Here is a 16,098-nt window from a genome sequence, read left to right as displayed (position 1 = left end):
TCACTCTTTCAGAATGTACCCTCCCGACTGACATGGACGCCATCTTGTCTGGGGGGTCTTGTGAACACATGTGAACGAAGACAGAAAGGAAGAACGAGAGCCGCGCAAACGCTTCGACGTGATCCAAGAGTGAAACGGAAGAGCGTGAAAACAAGAGCAGAGACCGCAATTTATTGGCGGTTTGCTTTTCATCCCTACGCGTGCGGGAGAGTGGTGCGCGCACGAAAAAGGGCTCCGCATCTGGCCCATGCGCCCACGTGACCGAGGCTGAGCAAAAAACGGTCCCAGACTGGGAGGCTGCAGCAGTTGGCGTGTACACATGGCATGGGGAGATCGTGTAGACGAGCTGCTGAGTTATCTTGGCTTTGTCGGAGGAGAGGATGACAGTGGTGCTGCTAGCGAGCGCCGCGGTCGCATGTACCGTGGGGTCCGTGAGCACACAAAGGCGTCGCGGCTGAGACCGAGGGTATTTGCACAAGTTGCCAGCAGCAGCACATGCTGGGATAAACAGGGAAGTCCCCGTCGCGGGAAGCAAACCCCAGGACAGGGGCTCGAGCTAGCCCCCGGGACAGAAAGAAAAAAAAAAGAGAGAAGCCCCTTTGTACGCGACAGCCCCCGAACACAGGTCGCCGGAGACGCGGATGCCCTCTCGGCGGTTGGTGGCGCATGATGTTTAACCGGGGACCGTGGAGGCAGTAACAAAAAGGAACCTCCGAGGAGGAGGACAGCTAGGATCGGTTTTTGACAACTGGGTACCGATGTTGGCGCGGCTTGTCGACAGCAATGCTAATTTGTTGCCCTCTCTCTTGCGGGCCCCTCCGCCGGCGGGGCTGCTCCGGGGCCGGCCCCTTGTATTATTATTACTTGCCAGACTAGTGCCGGGATAATAGTTACACCGCGACCGGCGCCAACTGAGCGTCGGCTGGCGGGCGTGGAAGCCGAGGCGGAGTTGCGCACAAAGCGCGGGCCGGGGCCGCCGGCGAGGCGGAGTTGAGCGGCGCGGAGGCCTGCGCTGCTGGCCGCGCCGGGCGGCCGCGCGCTGCCATTGGCCGGCGCGACGCTGCGCCGCCGCCCCGCGGCTAGGCTGGGAACTGGCCACAGGGGAGAGGGAGCGCGGCCGCCAGACGAGATCGGGAGACTGCACAGCGCGCCCATCGGCCGCGTTTCTCTGCCGACGTGCGCGTGCGTGTGGCGTGTGCACGCGTGTGCCAGACCGACCCCGAGACGACAGCCATGGTCCTCCCTGGATTGCCCGCCGCCTGAACCGGAGCCCGCGGCGCGGACCAGCGTCGACGGTAACTGCCAGGTAGGCCGAAGGCGCCGCTGCGGGGCCTGCCTGGGCCTCCCCATCCACGTGGCCAGCAGCCTGCACGCTGCTATTTCGGTCGCCAAAATAGCAGTGCGTATGCAGCCGCCCGTCTCTGTGTCGCCGCGACGACGTGCGATCAAGTGCCCGCACGGCCTCGTTTTCGCTGCCCCTCGGGCGCTTGTCGACCGTTGTCGCTGCTCGCGAACGCGCTCGGAACGCGACGGCCCTGCGTGCCAGCTGTGTTCGGTCGGCGTGTAAACAGCGTCACAACGTGCAGGGACTCGGTTGTTTCGAGCGGCTGTCTGCCTCGGCGCCAGACAGCTATCCTCCGTGAATGCGTTCTGCACAAATGATGCATTGCGATGCCCCGTGTGTGTGATTAGGGCTCGAAATGCGACGAGCGTGGTCGTAACCGGTTTAGAAGGCGGTGGAATGTGGATCTGTACTGCCACGTGGTTGTGATTACCGTGCAAACCTAACTGGTGTTGACTGCACCATTGCTGTTCAGAGGTGTGTCAGTTTAACATTAGCCGGTATGCTCACTTGTCATGTTTGTCAGCGGCATACGGGCAGAAAACCTAGCCACCGTACCCACGGCTCCAGTGCTCTGTGACATCCAGTGTGTCATCACCATGCGATTCGAAAGAACCGCTGTGTTGCGGTTGCGCTTGACGAAGCGCACGCTCCCCCATAGGCTATAAGTGACCTGTGTGGGAATATTTCTCTATAGCAATCAGTGATCCATATTCAAATGCTTATATGATTGTTTTCATTAGTGATTATGTGGCATTCCATTTCGAACTCTGTGGTTAAAACACCGACATAGGTGTAAAGACATGTGCGCAATCTCAAGTTGCTTCCACAATATAGGTGCTCTTTGTCGTAACGGTATGATGATGTTATTATGCATATTGCGCTTCTAGAGGCGTGAAAAGGTTAGACGAACATGCAATGTCCATCTCGCAGCCTCTGGCATGGCAGTTGTTGTGTATACGTGTGAGATCCGCTGTAACGCCTGTAACTGCTACAAAGGAGTGGATGCCACGGATTGCAACAGCCGTTAGTTTGACATGGGGTAACAGATTACACAGGTCACGCATCTCGCACTATAATTAAAATATACGACGTGCGAGCAATGTAACTTCCTTGTTGTAAACTTGCATGTATACGCCATGTTATAGCTGTGCTTAGCGCTTGCGCAACGTATCCACTGCGCATGTGCAAATGCTTGACATACTTGTCCGTGTGGTCATGATCTTCCGACAAGCGGTTCTTGATATACAGATAAGATTAGAAACGTACAAGTATACGCTCCCTTGATCTGTCAAAAAATGTCAAGGTGCACTCCTCTATCGAAACCCGCATGCTGTGGCGATCTCGTTCGGCACATTATACTCAATGCTAGAGCTATTCATTAACAGCTGTAACTTGAGAACTTAAGTAGTGAACGTTTTGCAGCTAGTTTAGGATTTGACATAACACAGATAGTATGAAGATCAAACCACAGTAAGCTTACTATATACAGTCCTAGTTTCTTTATGTGGTTATTGCCGTTAACACATCTATATGGTCAGAAGCATCTTGAACGAAGTCATACGTTTCCTCGTTTATATCAAAATTGCATGCACAATATTCGGAAATCCAATTTCACGCGAACGCCAGCGTATGAATCTACTCACCACAATATATGTTTGCCACTGCATGCTATTGGTTAAACATACCGTTCAGAGTAAAATACATGTGCTTCAGGAATAGTTTGAAGCAGGGGCTGTCGAGGCAATCAAACAAGCAAACATGTGACAGATGTCAAGTAAAAGGCTCAATTGCAGCGCCGAGTAGATTGTGCTTAACAAAAGTATAACTCACATTGCGGAACGATGCATATGAGTAAATTCTTTGCTGAGGCTGAATATATTGTTTTCACATGTGCATGCAGCAGTGCAGTCATAAATTTTGTCACCATTCGACCTTGTTTGGGTTTTGAACAAGGCTAGTCCGCGCTGGAGACTTTGGAGGCACATAAAAATGTGGATGTGTGTGACATATTCGAAATATCTTCACTTGACCTTCTTGGTGTCAGTTTGAATCAACCTCTTTTCACATTTGCAATTGACTCGTTTGTGCGTTGTCAGCATAACCATACGGATCTCATGCAGACAACTGGCACATATCACAGCTAAAGTTTGACGGTAGCGAGAACACATGCTGTATATGTACAACCGACATCTATACAATATAAGTCTGTGCAAGCAAAGCTTGTTGGAGTACAGCGCGCTCAGGCGTATTAAATAAGCCAAATGTGCCGTATTACAATGCCCTCTCGAAAGCATGTGAAAAGTTTCCATAACTGATATTGGTAAGTGTACAAAACTGGCAACCAATTAGAAGAATGCTACAGACATGTAAGTAGGACTGTTAACGTTTAGTAGAAAGCGACAGCGGCAAAATTGACAGCAAACTTAACAAGCGCCATTATAGGAATGTGTCTGTAAAATATTTAAGCTAAAAAAGCAAACGAGTATCGCCTATTTCTGACCTTTGTCTCTTTGAGAACACTTCCTAAATATAAAATTTATAGCAGACCGCCAGCTTCCTCGCACATTGTGCCGAAATATTGGTTCGTGCTCACCAAATGCTTGAACCACATTTACAGCGATACAGTTCGCAGAACACCAAGAACACTTACTGCATATTTCTATAGCAGAGTCGCAATGTGTATTTGTGCTGCGCCTTCAGAAATAACGCGTGTCAAACCTCGCATCAGAACGTTTAACGCTTATGTGGTTTCTTTTTTTACTTAACATGCACAAAATGCATGTCGACGGTAACTATTTAAACTGCGTGCTCGATTTAATACGAGTACATGCTCACTTCAATACATGCCACACATACAGGGTATACGTGTCCGCGCTGTTATTATTTGATTCAAAAAAGTTATCTGTTAGGATTAGAAAGAGAGAGAGAAACGAAGAAGGAAAGGTAGGGGCATTAACCAAGGACGTGCCCGGTTGGCTACCCTACACGTGGGGAGGGGGAAAAGGGAACAACAGATAAGGCGATAAAAGGAAACTAATAGTCATTCACAGTCAGTCGCAGAGGAATTTCCACTGTCACAAGCGTTCATACAATCCAGTGTCCTTCAATAAGCGCAGAAGGGCTTTTTTGGCTTTTTGCATGCAAGAATGCATATAGGACTTTGTTGACATAGAAGGCTCAGTAAAACATGGGATCCTTTATTTAAAAGAAAAAAAATAAGCAGTGCTATGAAGGGGGGAGGCAATAGAGAGAGGAGGTCCATGTTCACGTTCTTGCCGTGACATCCTGTTCCCACTTTCGCTTTCGAAGAGCTCACCTCTGTGTAGGCTGCTGTCGCATATACCGTGGCTGAGCGCCAGAGTACGGCATATCGTGCGGCGGCCAGACGGAGCTCATACTTTTCTGAGTTTCTCGAACATAATATTCATGTCTGTGCTCGCGCTCAGTTAACAAATTTTGTACAGATGGCTGGCGACATACCGTACATGCGTGAGCTGCGCGCACTGTTGCGAACAGCTGTTGTTGCGTCTGAAACAACACGTGTACACGCACGCCCGCGGAGAACTCAGCTTGCAGGTTTATGACATTCTAGCCGGGACAAATTATCCAACCTTTGAAACGACGAGTTGTACTACTTAATTGCTATCAAACGAAGAGAAAACGCAGACACACGTGAACCAAAAACATGAACGCATAATGGGCCTGTCAGACCGCTGTCGTTGTCACATTGTAGGTTTCTGAACGGACATTTGCAACCTCAAAGCTGAATAACCGCGGTACACGTTAGGCATCCTAAGCCGACTCCATGGTATAACTAGCAAAATGGCCGGTAACACGAACTGTTAAATCGTTCCGAATTGGAAAACGCAAAACCACTTTTTTCCTTCAAGAGCGCGAAGAGGTATTTTTGCGCTAATACACCTTGAAGAGTTAAGCAGTTAAGCGAAATCGTGCTGCCATCTCCCAAAGTGCTAAGAAGGAATTTATAGACTAACGGAGAACATAAGCTAGGGGGAGGAGAAAACATAATGTTAGCGGCCGGCAAAGTAGAAAAACAATGTGCACTTCATAGACACGTACAGAGAGTACCGCTATTACGTGCTCAGTTATCCTGCTATTTAGATTCAAAGGTTATCTGAAGTGTACCCAATACAGACAGGCATAACAGTTGGATGCGTGGGCTCTGTTGACACCGGTCGTTTCACTCAGCTGACTGTTGGTAGCGGCCAAAACAGAGCATCAGGTCAGCTGCGAACCAGTTTCTGCAGCACGCAGTGCACTGAAGCATCCTGTGATGCACAGCAGCTGTTCGTCCACGTTTCGAATACGTACGAGAGACCTCAAACAGACAAGAAAAAGCACGAAGAGTGCTCAGTTTATCTATAAAAGCGGAAGCATCGACGGCATCATGAGCAAAGCTGCAATGTGCCCCCCCCCCCCCCTCCCATTCCCTCTGCCTATCCACATCAAAAGAAAAAAAAAAAAGAAACACCAAGGGACGCTAACGACACGATCCCGAACACCTGGCAGGCGTGGCGAAGCGCCGCTGCAAAATGTTTCCGGTCAGGGAAGTAGTACACACGGGGGAACAGCACCGATAAGCTACGGTGTTCACAGTTTTTGTCTATTTCCTCTTTTGACAGCCCCTGATGTCACGCATTTTGACGGTTGTCATCTGGGTGAGAAACGCTACGGTGACAACACGAACTGTGTTCATGGGGAAATTCATGGGGATTGTGTTCATGGATTTCCTATTGTCACTTTCCTTTTATTTCTGCAAGGCTGCGTTGCGTGGTGGGAAAATCAGTCGAAGTCCGCTGAAAGATGCAGCGATAGCCACTGAACCGTCACAAATGTGTGCTGGCTGACGCCGCGTAAACGACCAGCATGGAAACTGAAAAGACAAGACGCGGCGACATTTGGACCTGTTATTGGTGGATTTAATGCCTGATACGGATTGAAAAAGCTGTTCTGCATTATTAAACATTGCTGGTTTAACGCTCACTATGACATTCAAAATTAGATTGGATTGGATTGGAACCAACTTTATTTGTGGATATTATATTGCAATGTAGCGAGTAACACAAGGTACGAAGCGGTATACCAACCAAAAGTGAAATTTTTATGTGTGCGAATCAAACGAGCATAGCGAGCGGCGCCTATAGTGAATTGGTGATGACTTCAAGCAGAGCTGTATTGGGCGTTAAGACACATACGGATCAAGGAAAGCTTTGGCCCACGTATTGTCTCATACATCATTTGATGCGAGTTATCTCCTTGGCGCTTCCACATGCCTTCGTACCTTCTGAGTTCTACAGTTGATTTCATTCGCATATATTCCTTTCGGGAGTGTATACACGTTTGCACTCAAATGAACAGCAAGCAACCTTTTGATAATATTCCTAGCTTAAAATGAAAGCGTGCGGCTTATCAGTATGGACAAATACCTGGAATGCTCAGAACCAAAATTCTACATCTCATATACCCGCATTCGCCTCGAAGAGTATGGACCAGGTCAGTTCTCTAGAGAGAGGAAACAAGAAGTGAAACTGACTGCCGCGGTCATTCTTATCCGTCTGTTGCTTTCCTTGGCTCATTCGCTGAGCGCATAGCGGATGTGCTGTGTGAGTGGGTAAGCGTTGAAATTGCTTTGATGAGCAGAAACGCATGGGCTCGTGATATTGCACGTACGTGCGCTGTCAGCTAATGCGTTAGAGTATTCCAGTGTCAAATAGCGCTATTTTTCGGACTGTAGAGGCGAAGTCATGGAGTACTATATATCTATATAGCGGAGAAATCATAATGTATCTTATTCGACGAAACAATGCATTTTCTGATTTTACAGGGTAATCTGGTATCCCTACCATATAGTCATTTTGATGTCCGCTGATGGCGCTGGTGTCCGTCGCAAGGATCCCGAAGTGCTTTGCGAGAAGTTTATCATGAAATTAAGAAAGGTCTTGTGAAAACAAAGACGCATTGCCCCGAATGGATTCGAACTCCGGTCTCACAGAGCGGCAGTCGAAGGTTATTGCCTCTCAGCCACTCCGACTTTCTTTTTTCTTTCACTATATTTATTTTCGGGCACAAAGAACCCGCGGGAAACACAAACAAACGTGCTAATGAGACGATCTATATAGGGTGGAGATTAATACTCTCTCTGGAAAGCGCCAACGCTCCGCAGACATATGATTGGCTGACGCCGGCCACGTCCTGCAGCTTACCTGTAAACTAGACCCGAGGTGAAATCATTTAAATGAATCTAGAGGCAAAATGCGAAAGGCAAGATAGCAACAGGCAGCCGTGTGTTTACTTCTATACAACTGGGAATACGACATGGACTATGTTGAGCTGGCATTGAAGAAGGTGTTCTTTTTGGGGGCTGACTGCTTACGGCCATCTGCGAAAGCTTGCTCCAACCGATACAAGACCAAATGGTGCCAGACTTAGTGCGTGTAACATTGAGCCGGCTATGGAGTTAAATGGAGTGGCATGATGCAAACGCTCCCAGCTTGTCTATCTCAAGCCCCCCCCTCCCCTCCCCCCAACCTCTCCCTGCTACGCTAGCCTATACCTGTCTATATATATACACTATAGCGCATGATAACCTAACGCCTACAATTCGAGAAGGCTGAACAGACGTCTACACGTATAATGCAACATAGAGTTTTCATCTAATTAAGTCTATATGAATTTGCGCAACGCGTTGCTTTTGATTTTTGAACAAAAGGAGCTGTCGTAGGCCGCGACCACCATTATAGTATGTATGTACAAGTGTTCAGATTAAAGCTCAACCTGCGCCGTTCACAAAAATGTTTCTAGAGCAATTGTTCCTGCAGCCCGTACACCTGTATATTTAGCTTGCGGCCAGAACACTCAAATCACGTATACCTCGCTGTGGATGCATGACACGACGAATTCAGCTGGCAAATGACAGAAAAGGTAGAAAGACCACACACGACACACTGCTTTTTTGTCGTGGTCGTCCATTGTGCTGTCTCTATTCGTGTTTCCAACTGAATCGCGATGCTTGATGACGGACAGTGAAAGCTTTTTGGTTAAAGGAGAAACAAAAAAAATACTTCTTTCTTGTTTGGTTATCCGCAACGTAGTCATCATGAAAAAACAACAAAGATCTACTGTATACCTCTGCGCAGGTTCTTTACTATTTGTAATCATGCAGGAAAATGTGTTTTCGGTTTGCAAGCATATGCGACGTCACGTTGTTGCGCATCGATTTGCCGCAATGTCGTCGGTACACACCTATACAAGGGCACGTTAACTCTATACAGCCCAGTGGCTATAGCTTTGCGCTGCTGTGCTCGAATTCGTGGGTCCAATCCCGGACACGGTGGGCCGCATTTCGACAGGGATGATATGCAAGAACACCTGTGGTGTATCGTGCATTGGGTGCATGGCAAAGAACCCCGTGTGGTCAAAATTAAACCAGAATCCCCACAGTACGGCGTGCCTCGTAATCAGACTGTGGTTGGGAAACCCTAGCACCTAATTAAAAACAAATTGTTTGCAAGTTATCTACGGCAAAGGGGAAACGTGAGCTAAGTTGGTAAGCGACAACCATGAAACCACTTGAATACACTGTTTTCTTTCTTTTTTCATGGTGGTCTCTATTCTACAAGGTACCGTCATCGCAATGTTTTTTCTATGCCGCAAGTTACCATTTTTGATCAAGCGCTGCGCGATCGAATGGAATTACAGCGATAACTGCTAACCGTATCGGATAGATACATTTATCGGAAAATAAATTAACTGGCAATATGCGTCGAACTTTCTGCGAAGTCTCGCTTGGTTCCAGATGTAGAGGTGTCTTAAGCTTAGTGCCGGGCTTCATAAATTCAATCTCACGCACTCATCGCCGACATCGATCGAGTGCCAATAAGGGCGCTAACTAAGTAAACAACTAAATAAATTAATTAAACTGTATTGCTTGTTCACCTCCCGTCATCTGGCTCCCTAGTATACTTAGCGTATTCTTATTACAGGCTACCAAAAGAAACGCCACCGTCGCGCTCCTGACAGATTTTTGTTCGAGTGTATATGGTAGTTTTTATGCTGGCTGCGCTGCACTGGCGTTACCGACGCATTTTAATGGCGGAATGAATATAGTCAAAAGGGTCACAAAAATGGCCCACCAGGGTCTCGTGAGCCGGTCGTCTGAAGACCCTGATCTACGTGGACCATCACGGAAAGCCTGCCGTTTGTGATATTGGCCACTGTAACATTAGCTATAACATTATATTTAGTTTATTCTTAATCAGCACGTATCGTACCAGACAGAACTTTACGAATGCGCATTAAAGAGGGCAAAAACTACTGGAGCACTGATTGTGCGCGAGTTTATAAGGAGGGATCTGAGCAGGCTGTTAGGGGTGGTGACGCTAAGATGTTCAGCGTAGCCCCGCGATCATAAGTTATTTCAGAGAAACATGTATGACAGATGAATCATAGAAGAAGGGCTACACCACTGGTCAGTATACCGGGCCACGGTGTCCAAGATAACAGATGTTTCAATAGAACGAACACAATCAACTGACGCAACCATAATACAAACAAACAAATAACGAATACAAAGTACTAATACACAATACAAAAGTCGCCCCGGAAACAAGTGCTCATGAAATTATTCTTTCTTTTTTTTATTACGCTAGCCCTCGCCACTTTACTTCAACCTATATTTCCCTCCCTTTTTGACGTTACTCTGCGCGCGTGCACACACACACACACACACACACACACACGCACACGCACACACACATGCACGCGTATATAACACACATACACGTTCAAACTCCCGAGCTATTAAACGGGAGGTTTAGTACCGCAGTTATTCAACACAGTGTAGGTATATATATATATACAGCCAATGCAGGCCATTTCTGCCAATTTCCGTGTATGAACACGCAACAGCTTTACTGTTTTTATTACTAAGCCAAACATGCGTGTGTACGCGTTGCTTGGACATATTTGCTCAAGAAAGCGCTTTGTTGCATCATATACATCAGCCCTTAGCCCTGCTGTGCATGCTTCATGCATATGTGATCTCCATGCCGGTTCGCTGAAGCTGTATATAGTCGTAGACCTAATCACTGAAGTTGGGGTCTTAGTAAGCTGTTCGAATTACTTTCGGCACATCCGGTTCATGAAACATGACGAATGCAAGTCACATTTCAGTGCACAGTGGATATATAAGGCGCATTAATGAATGAACTCATTGTGATCACTGAGACCAGATGATTATTTGTCTTTATAGCGTGTTAGGTTAAAGCAGGCTTTCTAAATGAATGTTTTGCGCGGTAGCTGTATTTCTTGCGAATTCGTTCTTGGTGACCGCAGGGAGGAACCACTGCACGTCGGGCTCATCGTTTTTTACCCTCACAATACGGCACACAATCGAATGTCACGCTCGCAGGCATAGCAGTAACTCTCAACTACCATGATGACGTGGCCGTCTTTTAATTTGGCGCCGAGAGTGAGTGTCGCTTTCACAGTGACGACTTCAACGTGTTCACCGGACGAGTTAACTGCTGCTTGTGCCATACTATGTGGAGGAAGACGACTGTTCTGAACGGTATAATGATTTATTTTGTGGAGTTAAGCACCGACGGTGCAGCAAGCAAATAACGCTTCGGAAGAACGCTCAACCGTCACACCAACGCTCTGAAGTCATGGCGAAGATACGTTTGAGTTGTTTTCAGCCGTGATGCTTCTCACGCAAGGCAACAAAAGAATTATGCAGAAGGACAGCACAGCGCTGCGCCGTCAATCCTATATGCGCAGACTGAAACGAGGCGCACATGCATGTAGAGGCCGAAACTCCCACTTGTCAGTCATTCTCCACGGCGAGGAGGCTCGCGCTGGAGACATCGCCGCCTGCATAGGTCTGTCACGTATAAGTGAGGTTTCGCAGCAGAGAAGTTTGGTTGCTGAAACATTGGACGTGCGACGTTCCACCTCTCTGCCGGCGTTAGTTTTGTGTGCTCGCGTCTTTTCTGCGCTTCTAGAGAACGCGCGCTAATAAATATTCGCAGCTGCCGTGAGCGTTGCGACGCTCACAAACCCAAGCACGTAGAAGCGTTATGAATTGTCCACGCTTGCGCGGTGCGGCCATCGGAAGCGAATACTTTGTCGCAAAATACATGGAATATTTTATATCGAAGACGGTTGGGGTATAGTATAGTGGCGCGTGAGAGATACGGAGTGTGTGGCAAGTTGCGTAAGCCGTGGCAGCTAACCGACATATCTTGGCTATGACAAGTGAGTAGATCGCTCTAAAGTGGTCACTGGAACAAATAGGTAATACAGGTAACTCGAAAGCCTCGCAGGGAAGGCTTCCGGCAGCCTACCGCTCCTATGTTGATGCTCCTCCATAGGGACAGTTCGCCTGATACTCAATTAGGATTTCGCAGAAAATAACAAAATCAAGTCTCTGTTTGAAGATTTAAACGCGTCTTTTTTTTTTTTTTTGTGATTTACCAGGCATGGCGCGCATGTGTTGCGTGTTCCCTTTGATGTGTTCCCTTTGATGTAGGGTGTGATCAACTCTTTTCGCTATTCCTTCATATGTTCCTTCTTTTTTTGTCCGGCGTTAATAATCCCGCTGCCCGGCCCACAGCAGCTGCGTCGCGTGCGCCGAGCGACAGCCTCTCCCGAGGTTTTTGTCTTGGCTGAAACAAGCCGCTTGCGCGATATTGAAGCCAAGCAAGCTAGCCGCCGCGTTCTCGACACCTGTAGACGTGTTTATAAGTCTGTCTCGGGGCAAAAATGATATGCGCCCGCACCATGTATAACGCGGATCCTGCGCTCGCGTCTGGCTCAGGGCCAGCGCAGCCGCTGTGGAGCAGCCACTCGTGTCGCCGCGACGCTTTTGTGTTACCCGCTTTTCTCCCGTTCATTTTTTCGCCGCTGCCCCCTTCTTTCTCTTGTTTCTTGCTCATGTCGCCCTTTTGTTTCGCCTTTCTTTCCTCCTCCCTTTTTCCCCTCCCATTTCTGCGTCGTTTCCCGCCGATGCTGCCCTCTAACGAGCTCAATGTCGCCGTCCTTTCCTCCCTCTCTCATTTTCTCAGCCCGTCGTGGTTTCTTCCTAGCCCAGGGACTGACGTTAACGAGCTATGTCACAGCGGCGCCCAAAATCGGCCCGCCTTCGCTCGAACCGAAACGCCCATGTATTTTGGGGAGGGGGGGGGGGGGGGCGCCTGCGAGAGGCTTGGAAGCCGCGCTTTACACCTCGCGCGGCGCCTCTGCTTCTGCTGCTACTGCGCGCTCTGGCGAAGCAGGCTAGACTTGCGCTGGCTGCACCGGCGCCGCGAGGGAGGAGGCGAAAGGCTCCGACGGAGCTATACACGCGGCAGCCGCGCTTCGTGAACCGGGGCGCGATTCAATTACAGAACGCCTCAACAGTGAACGCACATCGCGTGGGTATGCACAGGCCAGGCGAACAGTTTGCGCGGCGGTTCTTCCTATACTTCGGCAACGCGGCCGGATTAGAAAGGCAGGGAAAAATAACGAGGTCGATCGGTGGACGGGCCAGGTCGGCCACGTTTATTCTGGCGTGGAAACATTAGTGCTCGCTCCTTGAAAACGCCTCAAGGAATATTCGCGTTTCAATTGTTTCATCGAATGATAACGGCTGCGCTTTGAAGATAGACAGGCTCACAGGCGGCGTCAGACAAATTTCAGCGAAGTTCTCGCCTACTCGCACATTGTTAGCACGGTATTTTGCTGCGCTCTCGTCTCTGCGTAACGTTATGCGGGCGGAATTATTTACTTACTTATTTTTAATACTGCGACTCTCAGTTGAGAGCAGAGCAGGAGGGCATTACAAAAGGCATAATCACGTTTTAAAGAAAAAAAGAATCGACATATTGAATACATGCGTGCTGTGCACACGCACGTATACACAAAAAAGAAAATGGAAAAAGAAAGGGAAAGTGAGGCACATCCGCCAGGGTGGGATTAAAGCCATAAATGTGGTCTAAGCAGTTTTTAATGCAAAGAACATCAATATTGCAATAAAGTTTAACATCGTACAATCAATCGCATTGCACATACAAGAGAAAACAACAAAAACAAAAATTAATCGAGAGAAAGCAAGCTTCTAGACAGAACAAAGAAGCAAATATCACACACAAATTAAAATTATCATTTCGAAAGCATGCTGCACACACGAAATGACGCACAACCACCGAGGAAAGAATGCAACCAGTTTGGCAAGTAAAGAAAATCAACGCCGTATCAATCATGCCCAGTGTGCAAACACCAGAAAATAATACTGAAAAAATATTATTATTATTATTATTTGTTTGAACACATATACACAGGTAACAGGAAAGGGAAAGCGAGGAGCAGGCTGGCAACTGCCACCGGAAGGGGCACAACGCCTGCCTACTCTTCTGAAGGGAGGTGACAAAAGAGTATAAAGGCGAACTACAACCAGGCACAGGATCGAAATCTGGTACAAAAATGGGAATAGAATAAAGTAGCAAACAAGCGGTATAGTGCACGAACCAAGTTATGTGTACTAGTATAAGCATTAACTTTCACCACGAAACTCAGTACACATTTGACCGCTTATACTATCAGCAAATATGAGGATAAGGAAATCCATTGTATAAGTGCAGGAATCTAAGAAACCAGAACTAGCGTTCAAATGAGAGACTGTGTGCGGCGATGGCGATGGCACTACGTGTAAGTTGTATTTTCTAACTTTGCGGTGAAAGCGGACAATGTTCCGGCGTCCGTGACAACTGAATGTAACCTATTCCGTTCGCGTAACACAAGGAAAGAAACAACAATTGCCCAAGCGAGTCGTTGCTGAAAGAGTATTTTGTTAATGTGTATTTATGCTTGGGATGAGTCGGGCGCGGCTGTGAAGATACAACAAACTTATAGACACATCTACCCTACAGCTGTCATGCAGCAGTTGGTACAAATATCACGTAAAACCTTTCTGTTACCAGTCATTGGGTGACAAAAAAATAAGATCGAATAATAATGAGAAGAATGAAGGAACAACGATGACTTTACGTCACTGCTTGGAGAATCACGATAGCCAGCTATAGCTACAGCTCGAGTCGTCTGGAAATGACGCCTATATATACTTGAGCAGCCAACGGACGCAATACTTGTGCAACTGCCGATATGACTATGTCATATTGTTTTGCCATCTTACTGCGCAATGGTTATGATCTAGCCAACGGATAAATCCAAGATATACGTTTTGCATGGCTTAGTAAAAAAAAAAAAAAAAAAAGGACAGCTTCGCCCGAAGGCGAAGCAGTGAAAGTCATAACAAGGTTTAGCGTTGCGCTAGAGTTCTGCGCATTGTGTTCTAACAATACGCGGAGGCGACGTGGTACGACACAGCACGCGAGACAACTGCGGCTGTGCAGCAGGAACAGTGCCCTGGCAGATACCAGGCGTCTCAAAACGCTGCCACGATGAAGAGCGCCGGCAACGACGTTACAGGCGTCGCCCCTCGCACGAGATGCGACCAACGTCGACGTCTGTCAACGCCCATTGAAATGATTAGACCGATTTAGCTTGACGCTCGTTCAGCTCAGACCAGTGTATGCACTATGCATGGTGTGGTACGCACACAGCTGCTCAGTAGAAATGCTACTGTGCCGGCAGAAACGCTATCACTCATGCCAGCAGTCGAAGGCAGAATGCTGCATGCCCTCGCTCCGGCAGAGCCGACTGAGCGGAGGCGTGACTGCGCTCACTTGGCTCCGTCCTTTTTGCATCCAAACGCACTTAAGGCCTTTTAACCCTCCACGCGTGCGCCGCGCATGCGCTGTCGATACCAAGACAGCGCGAACGCGCCTCGAGATTCCGTATAATTGCTATCGCAATAATAATTTCGCAATTCTTTCCGAATACGGATAGCGCGCAGCTTCTATTTTGTTTTAACCAAAAACAAGCAGCACAGACTAAGAAGAGAGAGATAAATATTCGTTTTGCTCTGTATACGAAGAATGCGAGGTAAATGCGGACACGTCTGTCAGCGCGCCTTTGTATATAACCTTTGATTAGGTGCTGTTACCACTCACTTACTCCTTTTGTTTTCTTGTTTTTCTTTTTGGCATAGAGCATGCTATTCATATCACCACTAGTAAGTTTCCTTGACGGCTGTTTGCGCAATTGATAATGATTATGAAAGAAAAGGAAAAGCATTGTTGAACATCTTTGTGCGATCTAAGGAACAATGTTCGGGGTTTTATGAACGCACAATGTGCATGTTCGAGGCAGCTATGACTTCCGCCAAGTCCTTTTGACGGCATATGCAATATCCAGCTTCCGACTTTGTAGCTTCTGGTATAAAAGTCGCATGTCGATTCTACCTGCACCCCCACTCGAAGAGAAACAACGCATGCTTCTTCCTTTTTTTTTCTTCCCTCCCAAGTGAATCATAGGAAAGGCCTTGTTCGCATGAAACAAAACGATCGTCTATAGATACACTACTACACCACGCTAATCTATGACACCCCTTTTGGAAGTTGCTAAACAAGAGTAATGAACGCGTGCGAGTCGGCAGCGGCACGCTGCTGTGCAGTCTCGCGAGGACGGCATCTGCACCCCTGCTGCGCGCGCGGAGGCTCGCATGCGATGCCATAGCGTGCGTTGCCGGTCGCTTTCGTTCATCCGCTTTCTTGGTGAGCTCAAAACTAAGCGGAGGAGCACGTGTTGCGTCGAGGAGCGTCAATTAATCTTTTTTAGCGCGGGGTTGCGCTGTC

At 47.8% G+C, this 16,098-nt stretch overlaps 1 protein-coding gene across 1 annotated transcript in view; it reads left to right on the top strand.

Moving 5' to 3' along the window:
• Positions 1-1,137: 1,137 nt before the first annotated feature.
• Positions 1,138-16,098, top strand: part of mirr (iroquois-class homeodomain protein mirror) — a 120,588-nt gene continuing 105,627 nt past the window's right edge. Inside the window, exon 1 of the mRNA XM_075672861.1 lies at positions 1,138-1,306. The gene's annotated coding sequence lies outside the window, so the exon portion shown is untranslated. The remainder of the gene's footprint in view (positions 1,307-16,098) is intronic.

Source organism: Dermacentor variabilis, chromosome 1 (assembly GCF_050947875.1).
Source record: "Dermacentor variabilis isolate Ectoservices chromosome 1, ASM5094787v1, whole genome shotgun sequence".
Lineage (NCBI taxonomy): Eukaryota > Metazoa > Arthropoda > Arachnida > Ixodida > Ixodidae > Dermacentor > Dermacentor variabilis.
Note: the sequence above shows the minus strand (reverse complement) of the source record. Positions and strands in the feature narration are given on the sequence as shown.